At 44.6% G+C, this 19,302-nt stretch overlaps 1 protein-coding gene and 1 pseudogene across 4 annotated transcripts in view; both read right to left on the reverse strand.

Moving 5' to 3' along the window:
* The window catches only part of CALN1 (calneuron 1), a 528,610-nt gene that overhangs the window by 143,113 nt on the left and 366,195 nt on the right, over positions 1-19,302 (reverse strand). The window lies entirely within an intron of this gene.
* Positions 7,580-7,655, reverse strand: LOC131501740 (U4 spliceosomal RNA; annotated as a pseudogene).

Below are 19,302 nucleotides of genomic sequence, written 5' to 3' on the forward strand. Positions count from 1 at the left end.
AAACCAGAACAGAGGTTTCATAACTCGCTGAATGAATTTATTCACAACGGTGTGGTTGACAAAGAGTTGTCTTAACATGTGGGCAAGGATCTAAAGCGAACAAGGGAATGAGCCCTGAGCTGTCTGGGGGACAGGTTTCCAACTAGAAGAAGACATAAGTGCAAAGGCCCTGAGGCGGGTACCTGCTTGATGTGTCCGAGGAACACGCAAGAAGCCAGAGTGGTTACGGCAGAGAGCAGAAGCTAAGGGGAGCAGAGGCACGCCAGGCAGGATTTCAGCTTTTAGAAAACACAAGGGGGAGCAAAAGAGTGACACGAGCTGTCTCACACAGTGACTTCAAGTCTGGTTATGTTAATAAAGGGTGGCGGGCAACGGCGGACACAGGAAGACCAGCGAGGAGCTACTGCACTAATTCAGGCAACAGATTCAGGTTCAGGTTCAGATTCAGGTTCAGGCGGCTTGAACCAGGAGGAGAAGGGGGAGAAGTAGCCAGATATTGGATTTGACACCTTCTCCCCTCCCCCTCCCCCCCCCCCCCCCCGGAGGAGGGTTAGAAACATAACATAACACCTTTCAGGAGGGCCTGGGGGCTCAAGACTGAAATCCACTGTGCGGTCTGGCGCCCAGGCTTGCCGAGGGGCTGGAGACGGAATATGACAAAGTGGTGACATCCAAGAGAGGGTGCCATAGGAGTCTGGGGTTCAGAAGAAGTGTCTGAGCATATGAATTTGGGAGACTTCAGCATATACAGGTATTATCATGGAGGTCATCAGTGACCTCGACTGGAGCTTTATTACAGAGTAGGAGCAGGAATGGAAGTCTGTCCCATCAGAGTGGACTCAGGAGTCAAGGTGAGGACAGACTCGATGGCAGTGAGGGAGTCCAGACTACTCTTTGGAGGGTTATCCACGGAGGGCAGAAGAGAAATGAGTTATGAGCTGGAGGTGGCCGGGGGGGGGGGGGTGGACAGGGTTTCATTTGTTCTTTTCAGGACGAGAGTTGTCCTAGAAGGTTTGTATCCTAATAGGATGACGCAGTGGAGAGAGAGGAGCCGACGCACATTTGACGTATGTTCGCTCGTGAAGCCTCAAGATGCTCAAGGAGATGGCCACAATTCCCACTTTATAAGCGAGGAGCGTAAGTTAGCGAATTTGGAGATTGCACAGTAAAACGGCCCAGCTGGGGTTCAGACCCGGGTCTACTGGACCTCAAGATGAGTGCTTTCCCACTGTTCTGTGTGGGACGTGGACCATGGCACATCGGTTTCTTCGGGTTCAAAAAACCAATCGATGTGGGGTCTGTACATAAGATGGACCTAAGGGTTTGAGGGTACCCAGGCTCAGCGGGCCCAGAATGCTTTGGGGCTCAGGAGAGCCACCTAAACCGCAGCCAAGTTCTAGCAAACCCTAGGATATACTTAATGCCGAATAGGCGGGTGGCCCGCCCTGGGAGGAGGGTGAGAAACACAACATCTTTCAGGAGGGCCTGGGGGCCCAAGCCTGAAATCCACTGTGCAGTGTGGCAGCCGGGCGGGTGGTCCCAGGCGAGCCCAGAGCAGGCGGTATCGCTGAAAGCCCCCCGCCTAGGAAGGGAAGAAGGAGCGGGCCCCATTTCTGGAATGCCAACAGCAGGAAAGAACTCCTGTGAAGGATGGGATGATTGGAGCACGTATGCATGCTGCAGGGAAGAAAACTGCAACCAGGAGAGACTGCAGATAAGAGTGTCTGAAAATTTTATGACTCTGTGTTATTCCAACTCAAAGTCTTGATTGAACTTAGCAATGCAGATCCGGTGAGCCAGGTGAGCATTTATATTTCATAGTTTGAGAGCTGGTCCCTTCGTTTCCCTTCACGGGGAGCTTTATGAATTGGCGGAAGGTGAGGAAAGCTAAATGAGACACTGAAAGCGACTGTGCAATTAATCATCTTGTTTTTATCGCCGCGCAAGTCGTGGCTTGGACACCGGCGGAATCTAGCAGCCACTCTCGGCTCTGATCGACAATCCCCTTTCATTTTCCGTGCAAGAATTTTGATTTATTCTTTTTGGTGAGGTTGATAGGAGGGAGGTGGGCCTGTGACTCTTTGATTCATGGTTAACGCGAAAATTTTTCTTGACTGCAAGAAATTGAACATTATTGATTCTGGAAAGATGAAAACATGAAGCAATCTGATATAAAAGCAGAAAGGTCAAAGCCACAAAGGTCTGAGAAAGAAAACAAAGACAGCCTTTTGCAGGAGGGAACTTGGGCATGAAATACTTCACCCTCCAGAAGCTCAAACCCCCAGAAGCCACCGCTTTCACACCTCGACGTTCCCCGCCCCCTACACCACTGCGGAGCCCTCAGCTTCCGGTTACCGGGATTCTCACGGAAAACCCGAGATGTTTTCTCAGCTCACCAGTCACAAGCTCCCCCCCCCCCCCCCCCGCGATTAAGCATCTTCAGTTCGCAGACATCTGAATGCACTGTGCAGCGGGGTGACTTAGGCGGAAATGAGCAGGTGGATTCTTTGGATTTCTGGTGTTACTGCTGTTGTGGATTATTTAAACAGGGGAGGGAACAAGGGAGGTGTTTCATTTTAAGGCCGGGAAAGGTTTCTTTGACATGGCATGGTGCATTCGGTGTTTGGGAGGCTGGGGAGGTGGCACGGACTGACTGCTGTCCCTGTCACTGCACCCGCACTGCCTGCAGTGCATCTTTCTTCACTGCTACATAGTGTTCCAGAGAATGAGCAAGCCACCATTTAGTCTTCACTATTTTTTTAAATTTTCTTTTAAATTTTTTTAAGTTTATTTATTTTCAGAGAGAGAGTGGGGGAGGGGCAGAGAGAGAGGGCGAGAGAGAGAACCCCAAGCAGTCTCCTCACTGGCAGCGTGGAGCCCGATGTAGGATTTGAACTCACGAACCCTTGAGATCCGTGACCTGAGCCGAAATCAAGAGTCGGCCGTTTAACTGACCGGACCCACCCAGGTGCCTCTCTTCGCTATTTTTAAAAAATGTTTATTTATTCATTTTTGACACAGGGCGAGCACAACAGGGGGAGGGACAGAGAGAGAGGGAGACACAGAATCCGAAGCAGCCTCCAGGCTCCGAGCCGGCAGCACAGAGCCCGATGTGGGGGCTCGAACTCACGAGCCACGAGATCATGACCTGAGCCGAAGTCGGACGCTCAACCGATGGAGCCCCCCCCAGGCACCCCTGGTCTTCACTTTTTGATGGCTATCTGGGTGGTCTCCAGTTAGAGCTGGGAGGGTACTGTTTTGAATACTGGCAGCTCATGGGCCTTGGCGCTCTGTGCGCTCTCCTCTGTAAGGCACGCAATGGGAGAGGGATTCTCAGGCACCGGTAGGCGTGCCGTTAAGACGGAGTGCCGACCCGTTTTCCAAAAACCGCATACCCGCGCTGGTAGGAAAGGACTCTGGCTGCTCTTTGTCCTTGCCCACATGTGACAATGCCATTGTTTTCCACGTTAACCGTGTAGGTAAGTGCGCAGTGGTGTTTCATTATGATTTCTTTATTGATATTTTTATCCAGTTTTACTAAGGTATACTTGACACGAAGTGTGGAGTCTGGATAAGTGCATATACCCGTGCGACTGCCGCCCTGTCACACACACATGCACACACACATACGTGGTTCTGGTGAGTTTTATTCTTGGCGTTACACACAGTTCCGTAAGCCTGATTGACTCATGGTCTTTTCTGAAGGCCTGAGAGACAATTATAACCATCACCATAATCAGGACACCAAGAAGTTCCTTCATCTCCCTAAATAGCTTTGAGTAAACCTTTGTGGTAAAGCCCTCCCCTCACCCCCAAATCCTGACAACCACTCCTCTGCTGTTCCTATAATCCTATCTTTTCCAGAATGTCCTATAAATGGAATCATACAATATCTTTTTTAAGACAAACTTTTTTCATTCAGCCGAAAGCCTTTGAGATTCACTGACATTCCTACATATATTAATAGTTTACTCATTTTTTTTTTGTTGCTGAGCAATATTCCATGTTTTCCATGGTACCACAGTTTATCTGTTTACCAGCTTATAGATAATGTAGGTCATTTCCAGTTTTGGACAATTGTGAAAAGAGCTGCTATAAATGTTCATGCACAAGTCACAACTCATGTGTGTGCATAGATTTCTTCCTTCCTTCCTTCCTTCCTTCCTTCCTTCCTTCCTTCCTTCTTTTCTTTCTTCCTCCTTCCCTCCCTCCCTCTCTCTCTCTCTCTCTCTCTTTCTTTCTTTCTCTCTCTCTCTCTCTCTCTCTCTCTCTCTTTCTCTCTTTCTCTCTTTCTTTCTTTTTCTGAAGTAGGCTTTACGCCCAGTGCAGGGCCCAATGTAGAGCTTGAACTCATGACCCTGAGGATCAAGACCTGAGCCAAGATCGAGTCCAAATGACTGAGCCACGCAGGCACCCCAAGAGTTCTAATTCAACTAGGGTAAATTCTGAATGGGGGTGTTGGATCATATGTTAATCTTATGCTCGACTGTGTTTGAAAATGCCCAACTGTTTTGGCAGTAAAGTGGCTGTGCCATTTTACATTCCATGAGCAACATGTAAGAGTTCCAATGGCTCTGAATGCTCACTGACATTTAGTGTTATCAGGGTGTTTATTGCTTTGTTTCATCTGTTTGTTTTAATTTAGGCAATCTGACAGGTGTACCTCCCTGTGGTTTTAACTGCATCCCCCTCTAATGACTCATGATATCGAGTATCTTTTTTCCCTCTGCTTATTCACCATCCACATCTCTTCTTTGGTGAAGTGCCTGTTCACATGTTTTGCCCATTTTTGCATCGGGATGTTTGTTTACTCACTGTTGATTTTTGAAAGTTTCTTTGTATATTCTGAATAGGAACCCCTTTTGGGATGTGTAATTTACAGATATTTTCTCCCACTCCACTTTCCCTTTCATCCTTTTAACAGTATATTTATTTATTAATTTTTTTTTACAAAGCAAGAGCTTTTGATTTATTTTCATAATTTTTTTTCTATGGAAGTATCATTGGCATAAAATTTTCTATTAGTTTCCAGGTACACATTTTACTGATTTTATTTTATTTTTTTTTGCATTATGAAATGATCCCCGTGAAAAGTCCAATTACCATCTGTCACTACACAAAGTTATTACAATATTATTGACTATATTCCCTCTGTTGTACTTTACACCCTTGAGACTTCCTAATTTTATGACTGGAATCCCCTTCACCTATTTCATCCATATTCCACTAATCCCCTCTCCTCTGGTACCCACCACTTGCTTTTCTGTATCTATGGGGCCATTCCTGTTTTGTTTTGTTTGTTCATTTGTTTTCAAAATTCCACATCGAAGTGAATCATATGGTATTTGTCTTTCTCTGCCTTATTTCACTCAGCATTGTATTGTCTAGGGTCGTCCATGTTGTCACAAATGCAGGATTTCATTTTTTTTTTTTTTTTGGCTGAATATTATTCCAGTGTGTGTTTGTGTGTACCTGAAAAATGCTGTAGTGAACATGGGGGTGCTAAAGCTCTTAGAATTGTTATTTTTATTTTTCTCAGGTAATTACCCCGAAGTGGAATTGCCGGATCATGTGGTAGGTGTATTTTTAACGTTTTGAGGAACCTCCATACTGTTTCCTGTTTCATTCCTACCAACAGTGTACTGAGGCTCCTTTTCTCCACAGTCTCACCAACACTTGTTATCTTTCATCTGTTTTTCTTTAAATGCTTATTTATTTTTGAGACAGAGAGAGCAGGAGAGGGTCAGAGAGAGAAGGGAGAAGAGAATCCCAAGCAGGCTCCACACTGTTAGCACAGAGCCCGATGCAGGGCTCGAATTGTGAGGTCATGACCTGAGCTGAAACCAAGAGTCAGAAGCATAACCGACTGAGCCACCGCAGCTCCCCTCCGTTTTGTCGTTTTTGATATTAGCCAATCCGACCAGTGTGAGTTGATATCTCACTGTGGTCCTGATTTGCACTAAAAGTTTTACTTTTGATGACATCCAATTCCCTTTTTTTTCTTTTATGGCTTGTGCTCTTGGTGTCATATCCACGAACTCTTTGCCCAATCCAAGGTCATGGAGGTCTTTGCCCAATACCAAGGCCACAAGTTCTGATTCGCTCCCTGCGGTTCCAATATCAGTTTGCAAAGCCTCTGCATTGCTATTCAGATGTGCCCTGGGTGTGTGCAATCCACTGGCCAGTCTACAACCTGGGTGATTGTCCACACTGTGAATCTGTCCTCAAAGCCCTTGGTATGCTGTTCAGAATCAGACCTATGCGTGTGCAACCTGGGAGTGAGCCCACAAGTTCATATGACTTTGTGGACTTGCTTTCCAAGGTCTGTCTTCCATGTGTGCTCAGGGCCCCCCTTCCTGGCCTTCTGGCTAAACAGTGGGGCTTTAGCTTCCAAGCTGTACCATATACTTTCCACAGCTGGTTCTGCAATGAATGACAGAGAAGACACAGAGAGGGGGAAATGCAACCAGCTGGATGGTTGAGGAAACAGGAAGAACAACAAGGATTCCTCCCAGGGCCCTGGCACAAAGGCTTAGGCGCCACGAGGCTGGCACTTTTGCAGCGTCCTCTGCAGCAGGGCCTGGTTTGGGTGCTGGGGCAGAAGACGATGGAAAACATACGAAAAAAACACCCCCTACTCTCTATGTCCCAAAGGGGCCTGTTTCCCATTCCACAGACCAAAACAAAAGAAGGATTCTCCCGAGGGTCTTAACTTTCGGCCCCTCGTGTGCGCTTTGGGGGCTTGGGGATATCTTTGAGTCTGAGCTTGGGGGACATCAGAGAATAAGAATGACAGGCAAGTCGCTGTCAGTTCAGTGGCACTTTGAGCTCCCCAATCCACCTGCTGGTGTTTACTTCTCCAAGTGCACCGAGAGCTGCTCCCTGGGCACTATGCTGTTACATTGTGTGAGCGCTCTCTCCTCGCTCAGAACTAGAACGTCTCTCACTGTGAACTGAGTTTGCCTTTACCTGACGACTGACAATCTTCCTAGAAGTCTGTCGGTCATTTGAATCTACTCTTTCGTGAAGTGCTTCTTCAAGCCTTTGCCTATTTTTCTATGGGGCCACTTGTATCTGGCTTCTTGGTTTCTTAGTTATTCTTTATATATTTTGGAGATGTCCTTCTATGTATGTCTGTGTACATATGCATGTCTGGAGATAGATGGAACTATGTTCTCCCAATCTGCGACTTGTCTTTTTACTTGCCTTAATGGTGTCTTTGCATGAATTGACTTCATTTTTTTTTAATGTTTATTTATTTTTGAGAGACAGAGAGAGACAGAGCACAAGTGGGGAAGGAGCAGAGAGAGAGGGAGACACAGACTCTGAAGCAGGCTCCAGGCTCTGAGCTGTCAGCACAGAGCCCGATGCGGGGCTTGAACTCAGGAAATGCGAGATCACGACCCGAGCCAAAGTCGGCGCTTAACCGATGGAGCCACCCAGGCGCCCCTGACTTCACTTTTAATATAGTCCTAATCATCAATCTTTTCCTCTATGGTTAGTGCTTTTCATATCCTACTTAAAAAGTCTCTGCCTCCCCCAGGTCACAGAGATATCTCCCACTTTCTTTTTTAAAAGCTTCATTGTTTTTCAGTTAGCAATAATTGCACCTCGGACAAACCTCATTGGCTACCATACTGCCAGTGCACAAAGCTGTAGAAGCCTTATTATTTCCACTTTTCACATTGAGATTTATAATTTACCTCAAGTTGATACTTGTTTATAGAATAAGATAGGGGCCCAGATGTAACCAGTTGACATCTTTGGAAAGGCCGTCTTTCCTTCACTGCATTGTAGTCTCTCCATTGCCATAAATGAACTAATCGTATTCTTCACATGGGTCTGTTTCTACACCTTCTGTTTTGTGCCATATGCTTTGTTTCATTCTTGCCCTGGAAACCAAGCCAGGCCATGAGACAGAAGTGGTGGAGAAGCCATACAATACAGAGGGACAATAAAGGCATCTGACCCCCCCGATTCACTGGTGCTACACCCCAGGTTGCTCCTGTCCACAGCTCCACTCTCCTTTCCGTGGACACTTGTTTAAAAACACCTAGTCTTGGGTGAGTCAGTTGGTTGAGTGTTGACTCTTGGTTTCAGCTCAGGTCCTTATCTCACAGGTGGTAGGAGAGCTCTGTGCCGGGCTCTGCACTGACAGCATGGAGCCTCCTTGGGATTCTCTCTCTCTCTCTCTCTCTCTCTCTCTCTCTCCCCCTCTCTCTGCCACTCCCCTGCTTGCACGCACGCACTTTCTCTTTCTCAAAATAAATAAACATTTAAAAAATTAAAATAAAAACGCCTATCTTTGTGACTTCGGAAATACACAGGTTAATTTTCCCCTGGGTAATAAGCATCCTTTCCATGTAGATGACGCTTAAATCCACCAGAACAGTGGAGCTTTTCATATCGGGCCTTCCATGGAGAATTGCATATTCTATAATCAGTGGTTTCCATGGCATGGATCACTGGATTGGGGGTAATCTGTTGTCGGGAGTCACAAGCCAGCAGCAGAGAGTGGGGATGAGGTCAGTCCTAGGGAAGAGTCCTATACCTCCTGATCGACATTAGTGAACTTAGAGTTGGGCTTCTCACCCTGCTCTCATCTTGACCCATCTGAAAACAACTCAGCGAGACCCCTGTGGATAGTCTTCCCATTTGTCAGGGGTCTTATTGGTTGTCCCAGAGATACCTGGAATATACAGTTCTGGAGAGAAGGGAACACCCTTTGACTTCTCCTCATGAGGACTTGACTCTCCCACCCATCTTAGGAAATTGTCCAAATCCATGAAAACAATAGTCTCGATTCTCCAATCCTTTGCCGGTGGTCCCCTACTAAAGGCACCTTGAGACAACCTGCTCAACCTTGGGAACTGACCTGACCCATCACCGTGTACGTAGACAGGCTCTGTTTCCCACCCAGCCTCAAAATAGACATTGCCCGCTGCATCTTCTTGACTGAGAAATTAGACCCTCAGGTCACCTCCCTACAAGTTGCCTGACCATCCATATTGGCTTTCTCTATGATGGGTGACCTTCATATGAGGTCACCCATCAGATGGGCCACCTTCAGACGCTTCTACTCTGGGGGGCTTATAAGTCATAGAAGATGAGGGTGGGCTGCTCGATCTAAAGCAACCCACTCCAGGGGCGCCTGGGTGGCGCAGTCAGTTAAGCGTCCGACTTCAGCCAGGTCACGATCTCGCGGTCCGTGAGTTCGAGCCCCGCGTCGGGGTCTGGGCTGACGGCTCGGAGCCTGGAGCCTGTTTCCGATTCTGTGTCTCCCTCTCTCTCTGCCCCTCCCCCGTTCATGCTCTGTCTCTCTCTGTCCAAAAATAAATAAAAAACGTTGAAAAAAAAAATTTAAAGCAACCCACTCTGTGGAAAGCTGTGGCATTGTCTGAAGTCGGGATAAATGGTGACTTGAATGATCTGCCCTCCTCCTTTTTAATCAGATTTAGTAACATCCTCAGAACGTTCACCAAAAGTGACTAACAATCCTTTCCCAGCACGTGAGGATAAGAGCATACCAATTTTTCTGATGAGTTTTAATATTATATGTGTAAAAGAGATTTAGAGTTTGGGACATCTCTGTATATGTAGGCTTTTGACTTTTTACATTTCTGACTTTTGGAGGGTGAGGGGGATGGGCAGTGAATACTTACAGCAAAGGCAAGAAACAAATGCCATCCCACCTCCATCTCTATCAGCACAAGAGGACCATGGTCAAACTCCGTGGCTCATAGGACCAGCGCCTATTTCTAGTCCTGATTCCTTTCCATTCCTTGGCAAACTGAATGTGGTGCACCCTAGTTACAAGCCTCCACTTGACCATCAGGGTGCAAGTCCCTACCTGACTATCTGGTCCTGACATTAAGATCATTTATTTTCAAAGAATTTGACACAATCGGCCAAGCCACTATCATTATCCCCGAATTGGATGTGGATCCAATGAATCCGTACCTGGACTATTTAAGGTGCATCAGCATCACTTCCCATTCATTCATTCACAATGAGCCAGGAGGCTCTGTGTGAGACGCTGGGTATACAATGGTGTAGAAGACAAAGAATTGGATATGGAGCTTACATTCCCTGGGGATCTCTCTTTTAAAGGCAGATATTTAAATGTTAAGAGAAATTTGCCTACCAAATATATTTATAAATAGAACTGAGTTGTGCTCCATGATAGCATATGAAATACATGTGAGGAAAATGTTACCTATAGTTCTACCCTGGAAATCAGCCTCATAGACCGGTAATTTTGCAATCTCTTTTCTGGCATAAGATACTTAGCAGATTATGTTTACATTTGTACCATACTCCCATGGGTGCTGTTAAATAAAATTCCCAAATTTCTCTCCTTGTTAAAGAAAGAAAGAAAGAGAAAGAAAGAAAAGGAAAGGAAAGAAAGAAAGCAAGAAAAGAAAGAAAGAAGGAAGGAAGGAAGGAAGGAAGGAAAGAAAGAAAGAAAGAAAGAGAAAGAAAGAAAAGGAAAGGAAAGAAAGAAAGAAAGAAAGAAAGAAAGAAAGAAAGAAAAGAAAGAAAGAAAGAAGGAAAGAAAGAAAGAAGGAAAGGAAAGAAAGAAAAGAAAGAAAGAGAGAAAGAAAGAAAGAAAGAAAGAGAGAAAGAAAGAAAGAAAGAAAGAGAAAGAAAAGGAAAGGAAAGAAAGAAAGAAAGAAAGAAAGAAAGAAAGAAAGAAAGAAAAGAAAGAAGGAAGGAAGGAAGGAAGGAAAGAAAGAAAGAAAGGAAAGAAAGAAAAGAAAGAAAGAAAGAAAGAAAGAAAGAAAAAGATTGAAAGGTATTCTGACAGTTCTCCATTTGCCATCCCCCAATCCATTCTCTTCCCCCTCTCTATCCCATGCCCAGGGAAGCCGACACCTGTGAGGTACATCTCCTAGACAACCTTGCAACTGGCTTCCAGTTGAGTTAGGCCAATGGGAGACAATGGCAGGAAATCTGAGGGCAGCAGAAGAGAGAGGTCGGGGTATTTCTTCCCCGTTCACCTTCTGATAGGTGAGTGGGAACACCTTCCATCTGTGTGACCCTCGGGGAGCCTCACAATCTCTTGTTGGTTCCTTTAACCTGCCTACACTATGTAAACAGTCTCTTCATTAACGCCTCCTCATTTGTATCTGGGTGCATTCTGTTTCTTCATGAAATTCTAATACACAGTGCAAGTGATAAAGGGGGAAATTATGATTGGAACAACTCGAATCCACTCATATGCACAAAAAACTAATGTTAGTAGAAGCAAATTACGTGTAACACACCTCACTACCAACAACGCTTCTAGGTTGGGGAACAGCTGCCCAAGACCAAGGCATATTTGGCCCCTCTGTGCTTGTGCCCAACGTCCACATGGATGTTCTTGGACAACAGGAAGACTGAATACGTCCCCTCCTTTGAACCCTTTACCATGGTGAGGCTGCGGTGCTAAACACTTAAAGACAGTTTCACTGGGGCGCTTGGGTGGCTCAGTCAGTTAAGCCTCCGCCTCTTGATTTCGGCTCAGGTCACAATCTCACGGTTGTAGGATCGAGCCCCACATTGAGCCTGCTCGGGATTCTCTCTCCCTCCCCTCTCTCTCTGCTCCTCCCCGGCTCATGCATGCATGCTCTCTCTTCCTTTCTTTCAAAATAAATAAACTTAAAACGAAAACCAGTTTTATCTATAGCCTGCCACAGCAGACGTGGGTCTCTCCCTTCTCATGCTTGATTTGTCAGAGACTGCCAGAACAAAAAAAAAAAAAAAAAAGAAAGAAAAAGAAAAAGAAAAAAGAAACCATTAACATAAAGAAATAAAGCAAATCCCGATGAGAGTAACGAAGTGGTAAGGGAAAGGGAAATCAGAAGAGATCAGCAGAACTCCCGTCAATTCAATACTTACTCAAAATGCTAGTAACTGTGAAAGATTCAGGTACAATAAATTCTTATTCAGGAATCTAAGTTTGATTCTCAAATACTATAATGAGGACAGGTGTAGACACAGGTATCCAGGACTCGAAAGTGGTATTGAAGTTTTGGAATCTCAGATACCAGGGAAACCGGGAAAGTTTACTCTCCCCCGTGTCACAAATGAAGGTCTTCTGCCCCAACAGTAAGCTCTAAGCAACTTTCCCACCCGCTGCCTTTTTTTTCTGCCTCCCTTCTTCATCTCTAAATCCCACTCTTTTTCCTTTCTCCTCTTTGTCACCCACTCTAAGGTATTTGATATATGTCTTTAGGCAGGTTCTTTTGCAATAATAGTTATGATAGACAATACTCTTGGAGCACTTACCATACGTTCTAAATGTTTTGCATACATCAACTCATCTGACCTGAGTAACGGTGCAATGAGGTGTCGCTGTTTTACAAATGGGAAAACTGAGGCACCAAAAAACGAAGTAGCTTGCTACAACAAACAGTAAGTAGTGGAACCTGGGATTTGGACCCATGAGTTCTGGCCCCAGAATCCATTCAACTGCCCATGTGTTTTAGACTGCATAAACGTATCGTGCTATGAATCTCATTGTGTTTCTTTGTTGACTGAAGAATCCATTTTTATGATTTACCCACATTGTTATAGGTGCACATCTGGGTTGTTGCAAAGTATTGCATACTGTTCACACGCACCCATTCCCCTAGGGAGGGACACCTAGGCTGCCTCCAACTCAGTACCACAAACAGATCATAACAAGCATCCTCCTACATGCCCTTCTACAGTCCTGTATGAGAATGTCCCTAGGAAGAACACCCAGCCTGGGATTTCTGGGCATATGCCCACTTAATATCATTAAGTACTTACAGATTGCCCAAGCAACTTTCAAACTGAGTTCCCTCCCTCCCTCCCTGCCTTTCATCCTCCCTATGTTATAGGCCCTGCGCTAGAAACCGAGGATATAAGCATGAACAAGAAAGATGTGGACCCTAGTCACACTGAGCTTACAGTCTAGCTCCTAGCCAACTGAAAAGTGTTTCCATCAGACAAAAACAAATACTGTATGGTCGCACTTGTATGCGAATCTCAAAGAACCCCAAACTCATAGATACACAGAACAGATCGGCAGGGGTGGGGAGGGTGTGTGAAATGGATGAAAAGGTACCCCCCCAAAAAGAAGTGTTTCCATGGATATGACCTTATAACTCTTAATTCCCTTCCAAAGCATAAATATATTTAATTTATGGAGCATCGCATTCAAAGTGTATGCCTGTTTTCCTCTGTATACATTACAAGTCTGAGCGTCTCAGACAATATTCTACATGAGGTGGTCTTTAGATACCGTGCTTCCAATATTGGCCAATGCAATTAGCACAGGGAGTAATCTGTAGGGGATCAGATGGTTTTATTGATTTGGGTTGAACACAGAATCAGCACCTTAAAAATACCACTGGGGTGTAAGTTAGTAGAAATAGTTTTTGACGATTCAGGGAAGAACAGAAATGCCTTCTGGCTCACGTTTTTTTTTTAAGTGTGCCTTTAATTGCTTAGATACGACTTTTGGAAAAGCTTAATCATTTGTGCGCGCTCTTTTCCTCCAACCTTCTGTAAAACAATACTAAAAAATTCCTCCCGTTTGCAGATATGATTTTACTGACCTGAGTCAGGAGTATCTTTACCAGGCATCGAACCCATTCAAGAAAGGAGGGTTTCAGAGTTAATGTTAAGAAACAATAAACTATGGGGCACCCAGGTGGGGTCAGTCAGTTGGGCAAATGACTTTGGCTCAGGTGATGATCTTAGGGTTCGTGAGTTCAAAGTCTGCTTCAGATCCTCTGTCCCTCTCTCTCTGCCTTCCCCTACTTGGGCTCTTACCAAACATAAACATTAAAAAAGTATATATATTTAAAAGAAACAATAAACTAACAAAGAAAAAAAGAGACAAAAGACGAGACTCTTAAATATGGAGCACAAACTGGGGGTTGCCAGACCGGAAGTTGGTGGCGGTGGAGGGGGTTGGGTGAAACAGGTGAGGGGGATTAAGAATACACTTATCATCGGGGCGCCTGGGTGGCTCAGTCAGTTGAGCGTCCGACTTCGGCTCAGGTCATGATCTCACAGTCTGTGAGTTCGAGCTCCATATCGAGCTCTGGGCTGATGGCTCAGAGCCTGGAGCCTGCTTCCGATTCTGTGTCTCCCTCTCTCTCTGCCCCTTCCCTGCTCATGCTCTGTCTCTCTCTGTCTCAAAAATAAATAAAAACATTAAAAAAAATTAAAAAGAAAAAGAATACACTTATCATGATGTCAGGCGCCTGGGTGGCTGAGTCGGTTAAGCATCTGACTTTGGCTCAGGTCATGATCTCACGGTTCATGAGTTTGAGCCCTGCGTCAGGCTCTGTGCTGACGGCTCAGAGCCTGGAGCCTGCTTCGGATTCTGTGTCTCCGTCTCTCTGCTCCTCCCCCACTCATGCTCTGTCTCTGTCTCGAAAATAAATAAACGTTAAAAAAAAATTTTAAGAATACACTTATCATGATGAGCCCCGAGTGTTGTGTGGAGCGGTTGAATTGTTATATTGTACATCTGAACCTAGTGTGGCACTATATGTTAATTACACTTGAATTTAAAAAATAAGTAAAAATTTAAAAAAAGAAACAACAATTAACAAACACCAAATGCGTATAACCTACCACTGGATTCTATCAGAACAACTGAGATATGTCCTTGGTTCAGCTTCCCCAACAGATGCTGTTTCTGGATATGTTCTTTAACAAAACGTCATTTTACCTTTATTAAGAACTGTTTTTTGTTTTTTGTTTTTTTAATTTTTTTTTTTTTTTTTTTTTACGTTTATCTTTGAGACAGAGAGAGACAGAGCATGAACGGGGGAGGGGCAGACAGAGAGGGAGACACAGAATCGGAAGCAGGCTCCAGGCTCTGAGCCATCAGCCCAGAGCCCGACGCGGGGCTCGAACTCACGGTCTGTGAGATCATGACCTGAGCTGAAGTCGGATGCTTAACCGACCGAGCCACCCAGGCGTCCCTATTAAGAACTGTTTAAGAACAATCTCTTTGAACTCTTAAATACAGAGAACAAACTGAGGGCTGCTGGAGGGGAGGTGGGTGGGGGGATGGGCTAGATGGGCGATGGGCATTAAGAAGGGCACTTGTTGGGATGGGCACTGGGTGTTATATGTAAGCGATGAATCACTAAATTCTGCCCCTGAAACCAATACTATGCTATATGTTAACTAGCTTGCATTTTTAAAAAAAGAACAATTCTCTTTTTAACGGATTCACATGTCTATTCCAATAATGCAATGGATGAACTGTTCAAAACTGATACAATCAAAATATTAAACCTAAAATGAGAAAAACATATAGAAGAAAACGCAGGAGCCCCCCCTCCCCCGAGTTAAGCAAAGATTTCTAGGTAGAACACATAAAACGTGAATCATAAGACGAATATGACAAACTGGACTTCACAAAAATGGAAGACTTCTTTTTTCAAAAAGCACTGTTAAGGCAATGAAAACACAAACCATCATCAGGCATAAATATTTACAAAACAGGGGCGCCTGGGTGGCTCGGTCGGTTGAGCGGCCGACTTCGGCTCAGGTCACGATCTCGCGGTCCGTGAGTTCGAGCCCCGCGTCGGGCTCTGTGCTGACCGCTCGGAGCCCGGAGCCTGTTTCGGATTCTGTGTCTCCCTCTCTCTCTGCCCCTCCCCCGTTCATGCTCTGTCTCTCTCTGTCTCAAAAATAAATAAATGTTAAAAAAAAAATTTTTAAAAAAATATTTACAAAACAAATACCTGTTTAAAAAAAAAAAAACTTGTGTGCAGAATATATAAAGAATTCTCCAACTCAACAATAAGGAAACAGTCAATACAGTGAAAGATGGGCAACTGATACAACCATAAATATCACTACAGAACATCGAGCAAGTGGAAAGAAGGCTAATAAAAGTCATGATAAGTTACCGCCAGAAACCTACTAGAGTGTCTAAAATTAACCAGGAATAAAAAAGGTGAGAATATCAAATGTTGGCAAGAATGTAAAACAACTGAAAGGCTCAGACATTGCTAGTGGGAATTAAAAAGGGTGCAACCACTTCGGAAAACATACACCCACCACATGACCCAGCACCCTACCTAGGTATCTACTCAAGAAAAATGAAGACATACGTCCACACGAAGACTTGTACATGAGTGTTTACAGCAACTGCATTCATCATCACTCTGCACTGGACTGAATGCATGTGCCCCACCCCACCCCCAAATCCCTATGTTGAAATCCTAACCCTCAAGTTGGTGGTGTTAGGAGGTGGGGTCTTTGGGAAGTGCTTAGGGTCATGAAGACTGAATCCTTGCGAATGGGCCTAGTGCCCTTATAAAAGAGATCTCGGGGAGGGAGCTCTCTTGTTCCTTCCGCCATGTGAGAACACATGGCTGTCTGTGAACCAGGAAGCAGGCCCTACCAGAACCAATTCTGCTGGTTGGTTCTTGGACCAACAATTCTTGGACCAGCAATTCTGCTGCCTGATCTTGGACCGCCCAACCTCCAGGATTGTGAACTATAGACTCCCCCGTTACGGATAAGCCCCCCCAGGCTACCGTATTTTGTGATAGCAGGCCCAAATGGCCTAAGACACACTTCAGACTGGAAATAACCCAAATGTCCACTAATTGGTGAAGGGATAAACAAACTGGGCACAAGCTAGAGTAGGGCACTGGAGGATTGCTAGGCAATCAACAGGAACGGACTGTGGACAGACGCAACACAGATGAACCTCTCAAGTATTCTGCAGCTTGAAAGATGAAAAGGTTACGTCTTATATGACTACAGGATGTTAAAGAAATGTCATATTTCTGGGGCGCCTGGGTGGCGCAGTCGGTTAAGCGTCCGACTTCAGCCAGGTCACGATCTCGCAGTCTGTGAGTTCGAGCCCCGCGTCAGGCTCTGGGCTGATGGCTCGGAGCCTGGAGCCTGTTTCCGATTCTGTGTCTCCCTCTCTCTCTGCCCCTCCCCCGTTCATGCTCTGTCTCTCTCTGTCCCAAAAAAAAAAAAAAAAAAAAAAAAAAACGTTGAAAAGAAAAAAAAAAAGAAATGTCATATTTCTACATTACTGTAGACAGTAAGATCAGATCAGTAGTTGCTAGGGGCTGGGGCTACGGGAACCAAGTCCAAAGGGGCACGAGAAATTTGAGGGGTGATAGAAGTATTTTATATCTTTCTCTGGGGCGCCTGGGTGGCTCAGTCGGTTGAGCGTCCGACTTCAGCTCAGGTCACGATCTCATGGTTCGTGAGTTCGAGCCCCGTGTCAGGCTCTGGGCTGATGGTTCAGAGCCTGGAGCCTGCTTCCGATTCTGTGTCTCCCTCTCTGTCTGCCCCTCCCCCATTCATGCTCTGTCTCTCTCTGTCTCAAAAATAAATAAACATTAAAAAAAAAAAAAGAAGTATTTTATATCTTTCTTGTTGGTGGTGGTTACACGAGTGTATAAGCTTATCAAAATTGATAGAACTGTACATCTAAAAGGCATTTTGGAAATTACGTATCTAAATATTCCACCCAATGTCCTTTTCACATGGAGCCACGGAAGAAATGTCTCAATACCAAAAATGGTTGTATTTCTCTTGAGTACGGGGGTTGCTGTTATCTTTTGGAGACCGGGAATCACAACTGATTAGTTACCTCCTTGCCTCAGCTGTGAAGGCAGGGAGCTGAGAATACCCATGTATTGGGTATGAATCTTACCCTTGACATCATTTGATTTCTTCTTCCTCTTGACCCGATTTCTTCCTAACAAATTCTTCTATCTTAATGTCATCTATGTATTTTTTGGAGACTAAATATTTTTTTCATCAAGGTACAGTACAGTCAAATAAATACATCATAGGACAGGTAGTAAGTCACAGAAGTGTTTCCTCCTGATATGCATTAATAAAAGTGCACGCCATAAAATCCTAACTCGTTAAAGCATGTTATCGTGTAATACCTAAATTTGTCTTATTCACTTTTGGGTGCTTCCATTTGTAAGGAATGAGGGTCAAACATAGCATTATAGGGACAAAGTCAATAGGATGTTATGTAGCAAAGAGAGGACCAGGGAAGTTTATTTTGGAGAAGCGAAAAGGCAGGGCAAATGTGCAAGCTGCCTTCAAATAGTTTACAGCTTCTCAGGCAGAAGAGAAGTGAATTAATTCTATTGGATCAGGTGTGGGATCAATGGGTGTAGGCTATCCCAGGACCAACTGGGGCATAACATAAAGAATAGATTTCTAACCGAGCACAGCAAAGATGCGATATATTATCCAAGGAAAAAGAGTTCCTGGCAATAGGTAACACCAAACAGGTTAGATAGTTAGATAATCATTTGGTTGGGATCTCATACACAGATCCATTTAGATAAACTGTTGCTCCCTACTGATCCCGAGATTTAATAGTTATTTGATTCTATTAGAAAATAGTGTCCTCCCAATATGAAACAAACTGGTTTTGACCAAGCAAACACCATTATTTTTTTTAACTTATCATTATGATTTATTATATTGAATTGTATTATAATCCCAATATGTTACAAATAAAAAGGTTGTAGCAAGTAAACATTCTTAAGGCTATTCTGGGATCTGGCCCTTGCAAAATCAAACACAAAATTGTTACTAGAGTTTTAAGGACTCTTATTTGCAAAATACACCCTTTTCTCGCAAGGCAAGCTGACCTTCCGTGCCCTCTGGAAATAGACACGCAATGTAGCACTCTGAGTGGAAGTTAAAGTAATTTCCCACTTTGTCCTTGTGCTTTAACACTTAGGCAATAAAGCTCATGACATTTTCAATAAAAAGCAGAGAAGGAGAAGTGCTCCTTAGTCACGGAAGAGCTCAACCCAGCATCACCCGGGCATTCTCCCATTTGACGAAGTCCAATCTTTGCTAAGCAGCCAGACCTACGATTTAAAACTCACTTCCATCAGTACGAGGGACCCGGGGGTAATTGGTTCTGCACAATTGAGAGCTCATTTCAGGCTGGCTTGAACGCCTAAGTTCCAAGGCTGTGTCTTGTGTCAGTTCACCCAGAATTCCCAATAGACAGAAGTAACTGGTGAGAAACACCCTGAGGGCATTTTAGGTGTAATAAACAAACCAGGAACTGAGGGAGAGAGGGGAGAAGCAATAGGGTGGTAGGACAGGGAATTACAGACAAGTTGCTACAAAAGAAGACCGGAAGATGGGGGAATAATGAACAGGTTTAGTGGGAGGTACAGTAGAAACAAATCAAAAACAAAGGACCTGAGGAGACAGTTTTTCTCAAGAAGACATACAAATGGCCAACAGGTGCATGAAAAGTTACCCTACGTTGCTAATCATCAGGAAATGCCAGTCAAAACCACA

Source organism: Neofelis nebulosa, chromosome 18 (assembly GCF_028018385.1).
Source record: "Neofelis nebulosa isolate mNeoNeb1 chromosome 18, mNeoNeb1.pri, whole genome shotgun sequence".
NCBI classification, from domain to species: Eukaryota; Metazoa; Chordata; class Mammalia; order Carnivora; family Felidae; genus Neofelis; species Neofelis nebulosa.